The following is a 16127-nucleotide window of genomic DNA, read 5'->3' on the forward strand; positions in this document are numbered from 1 at the left end:
TTAATTAAGGGAAAAAATTTCCCCCCTTAATTTCAGTCTGTTTTCAATGCCATGATCCTGATAGTGTATTTTGAAAATGTTGTTAAGTAAAATTAATGCTATCTAAAACAAGAAGACACTGAAATGTGTAGGTCCTTTAACATCTCCTACCTTTTATAGAGTGCCTTTCCCATTCCCAGCAGTCAAGTGGCCCAACACTTTTCTGATGCTTTCTGGCTGCCCAGAGCTCCATGAAGTCATTCTGGACCTTTCTTCCTTGCTTCCTTTCTACTCTTCTGTAAAACTCATTGACTCTCTTTTCTGTTCTTTTAGCATATCATGCTAATAGGAACTATGATTTGTAAATTTATGACCAGATGTTGCTAGTTGACCATAACAGAAGGTCTGAAGGTCCCTGCTCTCAGGTAGTATTAAATAATTTCAATTTTGAAAGATGGAGAATCCCCACAATTATATAGAAAGTTATTTAGTCTGCACACAGAATTGAGTCTCCTGCATTGTCTGTGATGTTCCATGCTTCATCTTTGTTAGGTAGGCGCTCTACCACTTGAGGCATTCCACCAGTCCTGTGCTTAATCTTTGTGAAGGTAAGAGGGAAATAAGTTCAGATTCTTAAATATATTATTTATCACAACCAAGAGGTGGTTTGGGAAAGAAGTTTTCATCTTTCTTTTTTGCTTGTTATAATAAATAAGGAAATATTTCTAACCAAGAAATTATGATTCATGAACACAAATATGGATATTTAATAAATTATCTCAGCCAATGTTCCTGTGTAAAAATAGCAATATTTATATTTTAAATAAAGCTCTAATTAGTAGTTCATTGAAAATAAAAGTGTATTGAGTGATGATGGCCTCTGGCTTATGTTAGCAGATGACTTAATGGTAGGGTTGCTAGTGCATAACATTTAGTGTCATTCTTCAAAGATTGATATAGAAATAACAAAATAATGTCTAAATGGGATTCTTAAGTACTAAAAGTATAATGGAGTTTGAAAGAGAGAGTTTCATCTTAATAGGTTGTCAAGAAAATAAAGTGCAGTGATTTATTTTAATATCAATTTAATCATTAGTTAAATTTTAAAATAGTATTTTAAATCCAAAGTTAATATTTCTTTGGAATGCTCTAGGGTATTGGAGCAAAAAAATTATTTCTGTCCCCCAAATCCTCTATCTTTAGGGACTGATCTTGGCAGTTCAGGGGATTTTTCATTAAAAAACAGTTGCAGTTTTCTGTGTTTTATTTTTAACTCAGGGTTGCAGTATGTTTAAGAGAAGAGGGAATCTGGATAAAAATGAGCTTTTTATCATCTGATGAATACCTATGTCTTATTGTTGCTGTGACTATCTCCAGGTATGTTAACCAGACTTCAAAAAAATGTTATTTGTTTGTGTATTAAAGAAAAATAACTTGGCATGATTTAAGTTTCCTGAAAGATCTGACTATATTAATGTATTAAAATTTGCATATGAAAATTAGACTGTAGCTGGGTAATAAAGTTTATGTTATGATTTTAATTCTTCAAAAAAATAAGAGAGTAGGTTCATAATGTTCCAATGGACATTTTTTAGTTTGTACACCCAGGGAGTAGAGATGGAGCTGGGAGCCAAATATAGTAACCTCAATGTGGAGAGATGAGATTGAGAGGCAGCAGGAGCCAGCCATGTGGCAAACATTTCTGCCAGAACACATTCCAAGTACCAAATCAGCCACTTTGTAGCTAATCAACCTTAGAACTGCACTGCAAAATGGGAATAATATCCACATCACAGAAATACTGAGAGGCCAAAGAAAATGGTGTAGGAACTGTTGGGCAAAGTATTATACATTGAGTTACTACAACTTGGCAAAGTGTAGGGGAAAGTCAATTTTATCATCCCTATATTCATCTCCACTAAATCATCTTGGTCATGGATTATTTGTGTGTGGTTCAAAAATTTATCCAGTATAGCTGTATTAATGAGGACTCTTCATCGTGAATGAAAAGAAGTTAACATTAGGAAAAAAAAAGGAATTTATTGGCTCATGGAACTAGATAACCTAAGAAGTGCTTGAAAAGATGTCACCAAGAATCTTTATAATTTTCAGCATTTCTTGGCTCTGCTGTCTTCATACACAGGCAAGCTCTTTTCAAATTGTGGCAATTGTGATGGTTAATCTTGATCATCAAGTTGATTGAACTGAGAAACACCTAGGAGATTAGTAAAGCATACCCCTAGGTGTGTCTGTGAGTACATTTCCAGAGAGGATTAACTAAGGGGAGAAGACCCACCTTAATGTGGGCAGCACCATCCCTTAAGCTGGGATCTGGATGGAATAAAGGGAGGAAACTGAACCAGATAATGCAGGCATTCTCTCTCCCCACCTTCTGCCTGCCATAGTGTGAGCTACTCTGCTATACCATGCCCTCCTCACCTTGATGGACTGAAACCTCTAAGTCTGTGAACCAAAGAACTAGAGGTGTGGCTCAAGTGATAGAGAGCTTACCTAGAAAGCAAGGCCTTGAATTTAAACCCCAGTACTGGCAAAAAATAAAACAAATTAAAAAACAAAACTGTGAGCCAAAATAAATCTTTCCTCCTTTAAAGTTTTGCTCAGGTATTTTGTCACAGTGACAAAAAACTAACTAACACAACAATTATGGTCCCAATAGCTCCAGTCTTATAAAGACCTTCTTGCTTGAGATCTCAGAAGGGCAGAGACACTTCTTTCAATTCCCATCAGTCCCCACAAAAGGATGATGAGATACCTAAAGTAGGTTGTGTGCCAACATCTGAACCAATTGCTATAGCTGGAAATAAGGGGCAGGAAAGATGACTAGTAACCCCACCAGAAAGAGGACAGTGCCTAACATGACAGCTTCCCAAGATGTGCAGGGCAGGTAAAATGTATCAGATAGCTAATATGCCAATTCCAGTGAAAGAAGAGTTCCTTTTAGAAGGGATAAAGAAGATCTCTTAGATATTGAAGGATGAGAATGAGATATAATTGAACTACATGGGATTAGCTCTGAGCAGTTGGCAGGAAGGATGGTCCAGGTTGAACTCTCCTGTTTTACACTCCCAAAGCATCTTGAACTTTCTATGTCCTAACATTTGTGACCCTTTCTTATAATTGATTCCTGCCAGTTCTTTTTATAGGACTTTAAGCCCTAGGAAGGCATCAACTTTGATTGCCCCATTTACAGTTGAATCCCCAGCACCTGTAGTAATGTAGGAATCCCACTAGGCTTAGCAAATATTTGAATGGATGACTGAATGGAAAGATCTGCTCTTTAGACAATCTGTCATCCTGGCAGGCCTTCTCCATTCATCTGCTTCTCCCTGTTATGCACAGGCATCTCTGCCCTCTCTAGCCTTGTCCTTTGTCCAGCCCTACTATGCACTCAGAACTGAGTTTGTATATTCTTTTAGCTCTAGAGCCTCTCAGCTCCCCAATTTCAAATTGACAAAGAAAATAAAATTAGACACTTTTTGGGTCAGGTTTCCATGCTTTATTTATGTGAGTACAGATGGGGGCAGGCGAGTGCTGTCACAAGGTATATTGGGCTATAGAAACCCAGCTCTTCAGCAAGACCTCCACTTGTGAATATATTTATTACTTGACACTCAGTGATATACACAGGAAAAGTGATAGAATCAATCTGTGTCAAATCAGACTTATGTTAATAATATATGTTCCATTCTTTAAAGATCCTATTCACTGCTCCCATCCCCTTAAAATACACCAAACCTTGGTGGTATTAAGTGACCTTGAATGTCATTTAAGCCTATTGTAGGACATGGTTATGTCTTTCGTGTATCAGGACTATGATACTTCCTGTCATGTACTCATACATGCATTCAATAAGTAAGCTCCTGCTGAGTCGTGAGACTCGACTAAATCCCTTGGAGTGAAGGAGTGAAGTTAAGTGATGTTACCAGTGTCATTGAGATCCTTACAAGAGAATCATTCACTCAACATTAGTTGAGCTCAGAGCCCCTACTTACTGATAAGAACTATGCAAGAACCTGGAGGCGAATGAGATATTCTATTTGCACAAACCATACTTTTGTGGGAAAGATGAGCAATTAAAATCATTATTATAATCTGTCATGAGAACTGAGATAGAGGGAAAAGCTGTTTTAAGGAAGCAAATAAGAATGGGTCCTAACTTCAGGTAAAGGACTGGAGAATGCATTCCTGAGAATGTGGCCCTTAGGTTGGCCTGGGAAGGGTTGTACCTTTTTAAGGTGTAAGAGTAGAATTAGAGGGAAGAGTTTTTCCAGGTAGAGGACATGATATGAAAAGGCCTAGAACACATACACATGTACACACACACACCAATGTTTGGGAAATGTTATCCTGTTATATGTAGTTTCATCTTGCTTTTCTCATTTAGCTATACTTCATGGAAATGCCTCCAAATCAGTTTGTACAGAGTTAATTCATAACTGTTGATCTATGGTCTATTCCACAGTGCTGATATGCCATAACTTACCTAACCATTCACGAATGGATGGTTCGTTCTTTGTTTCCATATTTGCCTCTAAAACAATGTGCATAAATATCATATTCTTATATATGCTGGAAATTTTCATTTCCTAAGAGTGTTGTTCCTGGGTCTAAGAAATGTATATTTTAAATTTTAATTGACTTATCAACTGCTTTCCCATATACCATGGCAATTTGTATTTTCATCAGTTTTTTGAAGTCACCTTTTTTTATTGAGGTAATTTTTCCTTTCCAAAGTACTCTAAATTTTTTCTTCATTTTATTCATATTTTTTGTTTTTTATTAGTATATAATTATGTAAAATATGGATTAATTATGACAAACATGCAAATAATGTACTTTGATCATATTTACCCCCTTTTTTCATCCTTCTTCTCCCTCTCCCTGATCCCCTTCCTAAATATTCTCCCTTCTATTTTCATGTCTTTTTTCTAGATTCCACATATGAAGGAAAATATGCAATATTTGTCTTTCTGAATCTGATTTATTTTGATAAGCTTTTTTCTTATAGCATGGCTATTCCATTGCAAGAATCCTTATTCAGGACATACTTTACAGATTACTTTTTATCATCCATTTAAATTTAAATATGCTCACTGCAAAATTAAATATTCATCATGGTTTCTTTTCAGATTCATATTTCCTGCTGTTATTAATTTGCTCTCTGGTTGTGGTTATATTTGCAGTACTCTTCTCAATGGAAGTTCCTTGAAGTTCTGCTTTTTGGCAAATATCTTACCATTAACTTGGCAAGTAAGTGGATGTTTTTTTAAAAAGTTATTTTTAGTAAGCATATTAGTGGGATTTGGTGTGACATTTCAAGACATGCAAACAGCATGCTCTGACCAATTCCAGCTTCCTTTTATCCAGAACTTCCCTAACACCACATCTGTCCAACCTCTAGTAATCACTATTTGACTTTCAGGTTAGTTTTTTCTTAACTTCCAAATATGAGAGAGAACATGTGGTATTTCTCTTTGTGTGTCTGGATATTTCACTTAACATACTACCTTCCAGTCCATCCATTTTGCTGCAAATGATGGGATTTCATTCTTTTGTTATGGCTAAAAATTATTCCATTATATATGTATAGCACATTTTCTTTATCCATTCATCTGCTGATGAACACCTAGGTTGATTCTATATCTTAGCTATTGTGAATAGTGCAGAGATCAACATATGTGTGCAGGTATTTCTTTGGTATGCTGCTTTCATTTCCTTTGAATGTGGTATCTTGGATGATTTAGGATTCTTGGAGGGCTTTCCTTTTCTCCCTAGGTCAGTCACTGGTATTCTATGGGTTTTTTTGGTATATAAATGAGAAGCCAAGAATTTTCAATATTTTCTTTGCTCCATTTTGATTTTAATGTCCTTTCTTTCAGAAATCTTGAGGTTAATTCTCTTTTCCTTAGAGTTTAGGAATTTTGCCTAGACATGCTACCTGTGTGTCCAGCATGAATCTCAGTGAGTACTTTAAATTTCTTCTCTCAGGGAATAACTCAGGGATAACTCAGGGATATTAGTTTCCTTCTTTCCTTCCTTCCTTCCTCCTTTCTTTCTTTCTTTCATGGTACCACAGATTGAACTAGAAGCATTGCTAGGCAAGTGCTCTACCACTTCAATCACACCCCCAGTCCTTTTGTTTTTAGTATTTTATTTTTTGGTGGTTCTAGGGCTTGAACTCACGGCTTTGTGCTTGCTAGGCAAGTACTATACCATCTGAGCCATACCTCCAGCCTTTTTTGCTTTAGTTGTTTTCAGGATAGGGTCTCACTTTTTTTTTTTTTTGGTCAGGCTGGCCTGAAATAGCAATCCTCTTGATCTCTGTCCACAAGTAGCTGGGATTATAGACATGAGTCACTATGCCCAGCTTTAGTTCATTTTTCAGAGTGGTTCTTGCAAATTTTGCCTAGCTGGCCTTGAACCTCAGTACTCTTGCCTCCACCTCAGGGGTAGCTGGGATTACAGGCTTGTATTACTATGCCCTGCCCTGTTATTTTTCTTTTATATACGTAAGTATTGGCTCTCCTCACGCTATAATTTATCTCCTCTGCCACTTCTGTCATACTCATGTTATGTCTCCTGGTCCTGTGTTGCCTCTCATAATTTCTAGTCATTTGTAATTTCTTTCCCTTTTCTTTTAGTGTTATCTTCTTTTTAACCCCCAGGTTACTCATTTGGATATTATTTATTTATTTTAGTGTGAAAAATCATAGATTTTAGTTCTTCTTATGGAGAGCATTGTGGTCCTACTGATGTTCAGTGTTGAAGCCTACCCAATGTGATGATATTTGGAGATGGCAATTAAGTTGGATTAGGACCCTAATCTTACAGGACTGGTGTCCTTTCGAGAAGAAGAGGAGACAAGAGAGTTCTCTGTCCTCCACGCACAGAGGAAAGACTATGTGAGGACATAGCAAGAATGTGGTCAACTGCAAACAGGAAGATCCTTTACCAGGAACAGGATTTGCCTGTACCTCCACAGGGACTCCTGTCTCCAGAATTGGGAGACAGGAAATACCTGATTTTAAACCAGCCAGTCTGTGGTATTTTGTTATGACAAATTTAATTAATTACCAAATGTCCTTTAAATTAGTTATCAAATTTCCTCTTTTTTTATGGTATATAGTGAAGTTGAATTTTTCCTTGTACTGTTGTTACTGGGAGTAGTGATAATAGTATTTTGGTTTGAGTTCATATCTGCCTTCTTTGGCAGTTCCATTTTGCCAGAGATTCTCTCCTGGATGTTGTGCTCAAGCTTTTTTCTCTGCTGCTGTGTCACACTTAGATGTGTTCTTTGGGGTTTTGTTTGTTTGTTTTGTTTTGTATTTTGTTTTTTGCCCACGCACTGGGGTCAGGATCAAAGACCTCAGCTCTCCTTAACTGTAAAGCCTAGCGCTCGGCCAGACTCAAAGCAAGAAGGATGCAATTCCAGTTAATTAGTCACTGTGGGATAATGAGATGAAATTCAGTTGAAGGAAACTTACACTGATGTCCCTTATTTGTTTATGACCATTCAAGAGCAACCAAACAATTTCCTACTTACTGTTGGTCTAGATGATACTGATATTGCCGTGAGTTTCTGTCTGCGTATTACAGGCTCCTAAAGAAAGCACTGAACCCCAGGGACTGACTGATGCAGTCCAGGCTCCACTGCTACAACTAAGGCTGGGCTCTTGAGGATGGGTTCCTTAACCTTGGTGTGCCCCAGTTTCTTTAACAAGAGACAAGAATACCTGCCCTACTTGTTCATAGAGTGATAAGACAAAAATGAAGAACAGAATGAATTTTAAAGTGGTGCAAAATATACTGTATGGTATGATAATGTCATAGAACACAGTGCATTTTAAATATGAATGCAAACATCGTTTCCTACATGAGTTTATGTTTTATATAGGTAGGTTTTTGTATTAAAGTCTTCTTGTTCTTTGCTTTAGTTTCCAAAGGAAGAAAGAGAAACCCATGCATCATAAATTTTTGATAGATGGCAAATGTTGTTTTATACAGATGATTAAAAAAAATAAAGATTATTCCCACTTCACAGCTAAGGAAATTTAGTAAGTGCCAGAATAAGAATTTAACTGAACTCTGCTGACTCTAGACGTGCTGTTGTTGTTTCGAAGTCACTCATGTTCTCAGAGTTGCTACCTAATTCTGGTGCCTCTGTGTCTTACTGTTACTCATCCATTCCACATTTTGTGCACAGTTGCTTGAAGATCACTCTGATTATTGTTATTTTGGTTTTTTTTTTCTTGAAGAAAAATTACTGTTTAATTGTCAAATAAAGGGCAATCCACAACACTAGATTTTAAGGGAATATCATAAAAATCAGTATAAGGAAAAAATGATCAATTTTAAGATTTCCAATCTGTTTTTTAGTTTTTATCTTTTTTTCATTCTTTTTTTTTTAAAAAAAATTTATTAGCATTTATTAGTTGTAGCAAGAGGTTTCATTGTGACATTTCCATACATGCACACAATGTACTTAGATCAAATCCATCTCCCCTGTTATATTCTCCTCTCCCACTATAAAGTTAATTTGAAAGGGTTTCATTGTTTTATTGTCATACATGCATATAAAGCCCTTAGATCATATTCACCCTGCTTTCATTCTCTCCTTTAGTCTTCCAACCTCTCACTGGCATCCACTTCAAAAGTCCCTGTTCTATATTCCTGACATTCATTTTTAAGGACTAGATTTTGTATGGGACAGAACATGTGATGGCTTATTTCACTTAACATGTCCATTTTCCTGCAAATGACATAATTTTAATTTTCTTTATGGCTGAATAATACTCTAATGTGTATATATGCCATGTTTTCTTTACTCACTCATCATTTGATCAGGCTGATTCCATATTTTGGTCATTATAATAAGTGCTGCTATAAATATGGGTGTGCAGGTATCTCTATCATATGTTGACTTACACTACTTTGGATATATGCCTAGGAATGATGTAGCAGAATCATATGGTAGTTCTATTTTAGTGTTTAAAAGAACCTCCACCCTGATTTCCATAGTGTGGGCTAATTTATATTACCATCCTGTCCCTTTTTTTCTTTTTTTTAAGGATCTTCTCTCTTTTTCCCTGTACTCCAGCATCCTTGCCAGCATTTGTTGCTGTTTGTATTGTCAATGATAGGCATTCTGACTGGGTTGAGATGGAATCTCATTATCATTTTAGTTTGCATTTCCTTTATGGCTAAGAGTGTTGAACATTTCTTCATGCATTTATTAGCCATGTGTACTTCTTTTGAAAACTGTTCAATTCATTTATCCATTTATTAGTTGGATTCTTTAGTTTTTGGCATTTAATTTCTTGAGGTCTTTACACATTCTGGATATTGATTGCTAATATGCTGGGATTTTCGTGTGGCAAGGGTCCTTTATTCTGTGCATAGATAGATATCAAAGGCAGAAACTCGAGCAGTAAAAATCAGTTTTATTTGTAGAAAAGAAAAAGGAAAAGCTGCATGGGGGACATGCAACAGGACCTGGAAACCAGTAGTCCACTGACTCAGGTTGGACGTTGGGTTTTATAGCTTTTTTATTGCCAGAGGGCAGAGATTTTGGTGTGGATGGTGTCTCTTGGGAAGGAGAGGTGTCTTTCTGGTACAAACAGGTGTTACTTGGAAAGAAGAAGGGGCATTTCTCCCCCTGGATAATCACCATCTTTTGGGAACATGTGGAGCTCCTGTAGTTCACCCTTCAAGTCCCTCCTCTCAATGATTGCCCTAACTGCTATTAGGAACAGCCTCAATAAAGTCTATTTAATGACTACTTCCTGCTGAAAGGGGGCGACGAAAGGGCTTCAGGCATCAGGGCTGACCACAGAGAGGAGTTAGCCAGGTGACCATGATAATAGCTTGTCTTCATTTTTATCAACATCTGTAGTTTGATGGATTCTAGGCAAGAGGAAACAGGTAAGTTTAGAATATAAGGTCCAAACACAAGTAAGAGGATAGTGGTTCTGTAGAACCCAGAAAGGGTAGGAACCAGGTCGTAGAGGGAAGCCAGGATTTTATTTGATCCCATACCTGTATGGAATCTGATTTTAGAGGAACTGTTCCTGGAAGCATTTAGCCTGTTGGAGAATATAGTTTGCATGTTTTTCAACGATGTCTGAAGTATTTGTATGTGTAATAGGAAGTATTGGCAATTGTACATACCCTTTTCTGTTTAGCCAAAAGAAAATCGAAGGCTGTGGTCCAGGAGTCTAAGAAAAAAACCCATTGTTTAAGTCCAAAACTAAAATCACCACCTTTAATCACCACCTTTAAGTACCACAGGACATGTCTGGAGCCAGTAGAAAGAGTCACTTTGTCCCTATTAAAGTAGAAGGCCCTGGTCAAACATACAAGTTTGTGCCTAGAAGAACTTTAATGCCAGACAGCCACACATGCACAAGAACCATTTCTTTATCCCTCTTGGCTTTGATTAATTTTTTTTGAGAGGTCTAGCATGAATGACTCCATTTAAACTTTGATGGCATTCCCCCTTTGTCTCCAAACTGTTTCTGAGCAGTCTCCTCTGAAAATTTTTCCAATTGGTCACTTTGATCCTTTCTTATCAGGATTAGCTTTTTCTTTAGGTATCCCACATTGAGGGTAAGGGGTGGAAAGCAACAAGCAGGTCAGGTGGGAGTCAGTGCCAACTAGACACTTTTGGCCAAATTTAAGTAACAAAGAGGCTCAGAAGGAGTTTCTCTTAGGCAGTGAACTTCTAGATAACAACAATACAAGACAAAAATCTAAAGCTAACTTGGTTGACAGACAGGTACTTGTTAGAGTCATTTTTTTATGGTCTTGATTGTAAATGTCACACAAGGATCAGAACTGTAATAACAAAAACTTAAAAGAGCCAGGGTTAAAACTCTGATGGACAATTTAGCAACTAACAGAACAGTATGTTAGTACCATTAACATTTTGTTACAATGTTCATCTAAATTTTGTATTTTAGAAGGCCTGATATACACAGAAAACACAAATATATTAAACATATATTAAATATGTAGGAGCCAGCATATTTAATATATATATATATATATATATATATATATATATATATATATAGAGAGAGAGAGAGAGAGAGAGAGAGAGAGAGAGAGAGAGAGAGAGGTTATACATACATATTAGTTGTTACCCTTGGAGTAAAACCTTAGATTTCCCTTAGTTGAGGGGACAGTATTAGTGACCTCAAATAATCTAATCACAGGCATATATAGGGTACTAATTGCATTAGAATCACCTAAGCCAAAACTTGTTTAACCACAATTATGAGGTCATCTGGAAAATTTTACATAAACCAACTCTTAAATGAATTTTTATTTAGTTATGACTCAGTTATTTCAGTAGTTAAAAGCCTGACAAAAATCAGAGAACACAGGTAAATATTCATGAGGACTAAGAGTACACTTAGGAAACCTGATGGCTGACATTAACAGATAGCTTATGACATACAGCAGGGTTCTGTTGACTGTAGCCAGTGGAGCCCCCCAGAGTAAACAGGCTCAATCTGACCATCCCAGGCCAAGAATTTCCTCCACCTGACATGTGGAAGGAGTAGATAATGCATAGCCCAGTGTTTGAGAGTTAATGAACACACAAGTCAGTTTTGTTTTTTTGTTTTTGAACTACCTACCTCAATTCTGTTGACTTTATTAAAGACTTGAGGTCTCAAGGCCTCCAATGTAGTGTTTTGTTTTTCTTTTTATCCTATCTGGAGGATGTACCTTGGCTTTGTTTTTACTTTGTTTTACATAAGTAGATTTGTACCAATCTACATGTTAGTACAGCAGCACTGCCTGTGTTTAGCTGACTGTCTTTTTCTGTGTCCTAATATACTTTTGTTTTTCTACTTGATTGTCTTGGTAAATTCTTGGAGCAGCAAAGATTCCTGACAGTTACCTTGATAGAACAAAAACCTTTTTTTTAAGACAAGTTTTTTTGTAAATGCTATCAAGAACAGAACAATATTTTTAAGACAGCCTTGTTGTAAGCTTAGAAAATTAAGTTTTAGTTTAACATGAATACATTAAATTTTGACCTTATAAAACCTTTACTGTAACTCTTAGATTTTTTTCAACTTTGTCACTTATATAAGCACTTATAAGCTCCATTTTTTATGACAACTTACTCTGTACCTTTAAGCCTTAACCTTTTTTATGTCCTCCTATATCCTTTTGTATTTTTTTGTTACTTGTTGAAAATAACTCATAAAACCTTTTAGTTTGGAGCCTTATGTTTGTCTAAAAAAAAACAGAAAGAAAGTAACCTTAAAAATATTTTTTATCAAAAACAATTTATAGAAAGGCCAATTGTTGATAGACCCATGTATTGTGAGAGAGAATTAAATCCCATCTTTTGGGAACACATGGACCTCCTGCAGTCTGCCCTTCAATCCTTTATCCAATGAATTGCTGGCAAAGTTTTTCTCATTTCTGTAGGTTTTCTTTTGATTCTGGTAGTTGTTTCCTTTGCTTCATAGAAGCTTTTTAGTTTGATGCAATCCCATTTGTCAATTCTGGAATTAAGAATTTCCAGAGCAATTGAGGTTCTCTTCAGAAAAGCATTACTTGTACCTGTATCTTCAAAGGTTTTCTTCTAGCAGTTTCAAAGTTTCAGATTTTAGATCTTTGATCCATTTTGAATTATCTTTTGTGCAGGGTGAGAAATAGGGTTCTAGTTTCAGTCTTCTACATGTGGATATCTAGTTTTCCCAATACCATTTGTTAAAATTCTGTCTTTTCTCCAACGTGGGATTTTAATGCCTTTGTCAAAAATCAGATGTCTGTAGCCGTGTGAGCTCATTTCTGGATCTTTTACTTTATTCCACTGATCTATAGGTCTTTGTGCCAGTATCATGCTGTTCTTGTTACTGTGGCTCTATAATATAATTTGAAGTCAGGCATTGTGATACTCTATAATTGTTCTTTTTCTTTTCTATAAAGATTTTGTGCTTCCAAATGAATTTTAGGATTAATTTTTCTATTTTTGTGAAAAATGTCATTGAGTTTTTATGGGAATTTTATTAAATCTGTAAATTGCTTTTAGTAGTATGACCATATAATATTAATTCTGCCAATCCATGAGCATTGGAGATCTTTCCATCTTCTAGTGTCTTCAATTTTTTTCTTCAGTGTTTTATAGTTTTCACACTAGAGAGCTTTAACTTCCTTCGTTAGTTTTATTCCTAGGTATTAATTTTTTGAGGCTATTGCAAATGTGATTGTTTTCCTGGTTTCCTTCTCAGCCTGTTTATTATTGGTATTTGGAAAAGATACTGATTTTTTATGTTGATTTTGTATACTGCTATTTTGTTGAAAGTGTTTGTCAGAGCTAAGAGATTTTTGGTGGAGTGTCTTCAGTCTTTTACATATAGAATCATGCCATCTGCAAATAGAGATACTTAGACTTCTTATTTTCCTATTTGTATCCCTCTTATTTTTTCTCTTTCCTTATGGCTCTGGCTAAGAATTCAAGCATTATATTGAATAAGAGAGGAGAGAATGGACATCCTTGTCTTATTCCTGACTTTAAAGGAAATAGTTTCAGTATTTCCCCAGTTATGACAATGTTGCCTATGAGTTTATCAAATATTGCCTTTAGTATGTTGAGGTATGTTCCCTCTATTCCTAGTTTGTTCAGGGATTTTATCAAGAAGAGATACTGAATTTTGTCAAAGTCTTTTTCTGCATCTGTTAGGTTGATAAGGTGATTTTTGTCCTTGATTTCAATTATATGCTATATTACATTAATTGATTTGCTTATGTCAAATCATCCTTAGAATGAAACCAACTTGATCACAGTCTATGATCTTTTCAATGTGTTGTTGAATTCAGTTTGTATTTTATTGAGAATTTTTTGCATCTTTGTTCATCAGGGAAATTAACCTATAATTATTTTAAGTGTCATATCCGTGTCCAGTTTTTGGGATGAGAGTAATATTGGCTTCATAGAATGAGTTTGGTAGCATTCCTTCCCTTTCCATGTTATAGAACAGTTTGAGGAGCATTGACCTTAGTTCTTTTTTAAAGGTCTGGTAGAGCCAGGTGCTGGTAGCTCATGCCTGTAATCCTAGCTACTCAGGAGGCAGAGATTAGGAGAATCACAGTTTGAAGCCAGCCCAGGCAAATAGTTTGTAAGACCCTGTCTCTAAAAACCCTATCACAAAAAATTGGGCTGGTGGAGTGGCTCAAGTGGAAGACCCTCACAAGTTCAAACCCCAGTACCATTAAAAAAAAAAAAAGGGTCTGGTAGAACTCAACAGTAAATCCATCCTGTCTTGGGCTTTTCTTTATAGGGAGACTCTTTATTCTTTAATTTCATTGCTATAAATCTGTTTCAGTGACTTATATTCTCTTGGTTTGATTTTGGTGGGCCAGATTCATCTAGAAATTTATCCATTTCTTCTTGATTTTCAAGTGTATTACATTATAGGTTTTCAAAGTATCCCTTAATGATCTTCTGCATTTCATTGGTATTGGTTGCAATATTCCCTTTCTCATATCTAATTCTATTAATTTGTGTTTTCTTCCTCTTTCTTTTAGTTAGTTTGGCAAGCAGTTTTTCTTTCTCTTCTGTGTATAGCATTCCTTTGAGTATCTTCTACAGTGCTGCTTTAGTGGTCATGGATTGTTTTAGTTTTTGTTTATCATGGAAGGTTTTTTATTTTTTAAATTGTGACTGATAGCTTTGTCAACTATAGTAATCTAGGTTTGTAGTTATTTTCTTTCAGAGCTTTCCCTCCTTGCTTTTAAAGTTTCTCTTAGGAAATCTGCTGTTACTCTTACAGATTTGCCTTTGTAAAGGCAAGTTGACTTGGCACCTTAAAGCTCTAAATATTCTTTCCTTGTTCTGTATACTTAACCATCACATGACATCAGGAGGTCCTGTTCTGGTCTTTGTCTGTCTAGAGTCCTAAAGGCCTCCTGTAACTGGATGGGTACCTCTTTCTTCACATTTGGAAAGCTTTCTGCTATTACTTTATTGTATGTTTCTTATGCCTTTAGTTTGTACATCTTTTCCTTCTTCTATCCCCATGATTCATAGGTCTGGTCTTTTAATGGTGTGGCAGAGGTCTTTTACATTCTGTTTGCACTTCTTCATTCTTTTTTCTCTATCTTCATCTGAGTTTTTCTATTGCATCTTCTATTACATGTCTTTTGAGGCCTTATATTCTGCTTTCCATTTGATCCAATCTACTTGAGGGGATTTCAACTGATTTTTTTTTATTTGACTAATAGAACTTTTTACTTCTAGAATTTTAATTTGATTTTTTTCAGGATTTCTATATTTTTATTAAATTCTTCTTTCTTATCTTTCATTGTCTTCTTTATTTCATTCAGCTTTTTATTTGTATCATTTAGCTGTTTATTTGTTTTATCTTTAAATTCATTGGGGTGTTTATATATACTATATAATTTTGTTGATCATTCTTATCATCATTCTTTTGAGTTCAATATTTAAGATTCCATCTGATTACTATCATTTAGATCCTTTTGTGTCTGATTGTTGACTTTTTGTGGTGTCATGTTGCCTTGTGTGTGTGTGTGTGTGTGTCTGCACTGAGATTTGCTCATCTGAAATCAAGTCATTGGATGGGGACTTTTAATCACATAGTCTTTCAATTGAATTATTCTCTATGTTCTGACAGGACTGGGTAGTGGCAGGGTTGCTCTGCTTCTTACCAGTTGCCTGGGGATATGACACATCAATAGCAAATTCACCAAATCAAAATCAAACCAGATATGTACATGAAGCAAAAACAAAATAGGTGAAATAATCTACATTACCAATCACAACATATATATGAACGGGACTAGGGTTCTTACATGGTACATTAAAGGGTTAGAAAAAAATCATTTGTGTAGGATTCAAAAATTAGGTAGTAAAAATAAGGAGAGATGAGGGAAAGAATCAGGAAGAAGGAAGATGGGGAGAAGGGAAGTGAATTGTGTTGCTTAAGGTAAACAAAATGACTGTGTATGGGAATAGATTTTGATTATTGTGGAAACAGATATATAGTATGGATTGAAAGGGATAGAAAAATTATGAATAACAAAAAAGAAGGCAAAATAAACTACCAATAGAAATATTTACAAAAGAATAATAGAAAAAAGTCAATATT

At 35.6% G+C, this 16127-nt stretch overlaps 1 protein-coding gene across 1 annotated transcript in view; it reads left to right on the forward strand.

Moving 5' to 3' along the window:
• The window catches only part of LOC109703022 (uncharacterized), a 74822-nt gene that overhangs the window by 52899 nt on the left and 5796 nt on the right, over positions 1-16127 (forward strand). The window contains exons 4-6 of the mRNA XM_074043554.1: positions 532-587; positions 1258-1356; positions 5184-5250. The gene's annotated coding sequence lies outside the window, so the exon portion shown is untranslated. The remainder of the gene's footprint in view (positions 1-531; positions 588-1257; positions 1357-5183; positions 5251-16127) is intronic.

This window comes from Castor canadensis, chromosome 10 (genome assembly GCF_047511655.1).
Source record: "Castor canadensis chromosome 10, mCasCan1.hap1v2, whole genome shotgun sequence".
In the NCBI taxonomy this organism is placed as follows: Eukaryota; Metazoa; Chordata; class Mammalia; order Rodentia; family Castoridae; genus Castor; species Castor canadensis.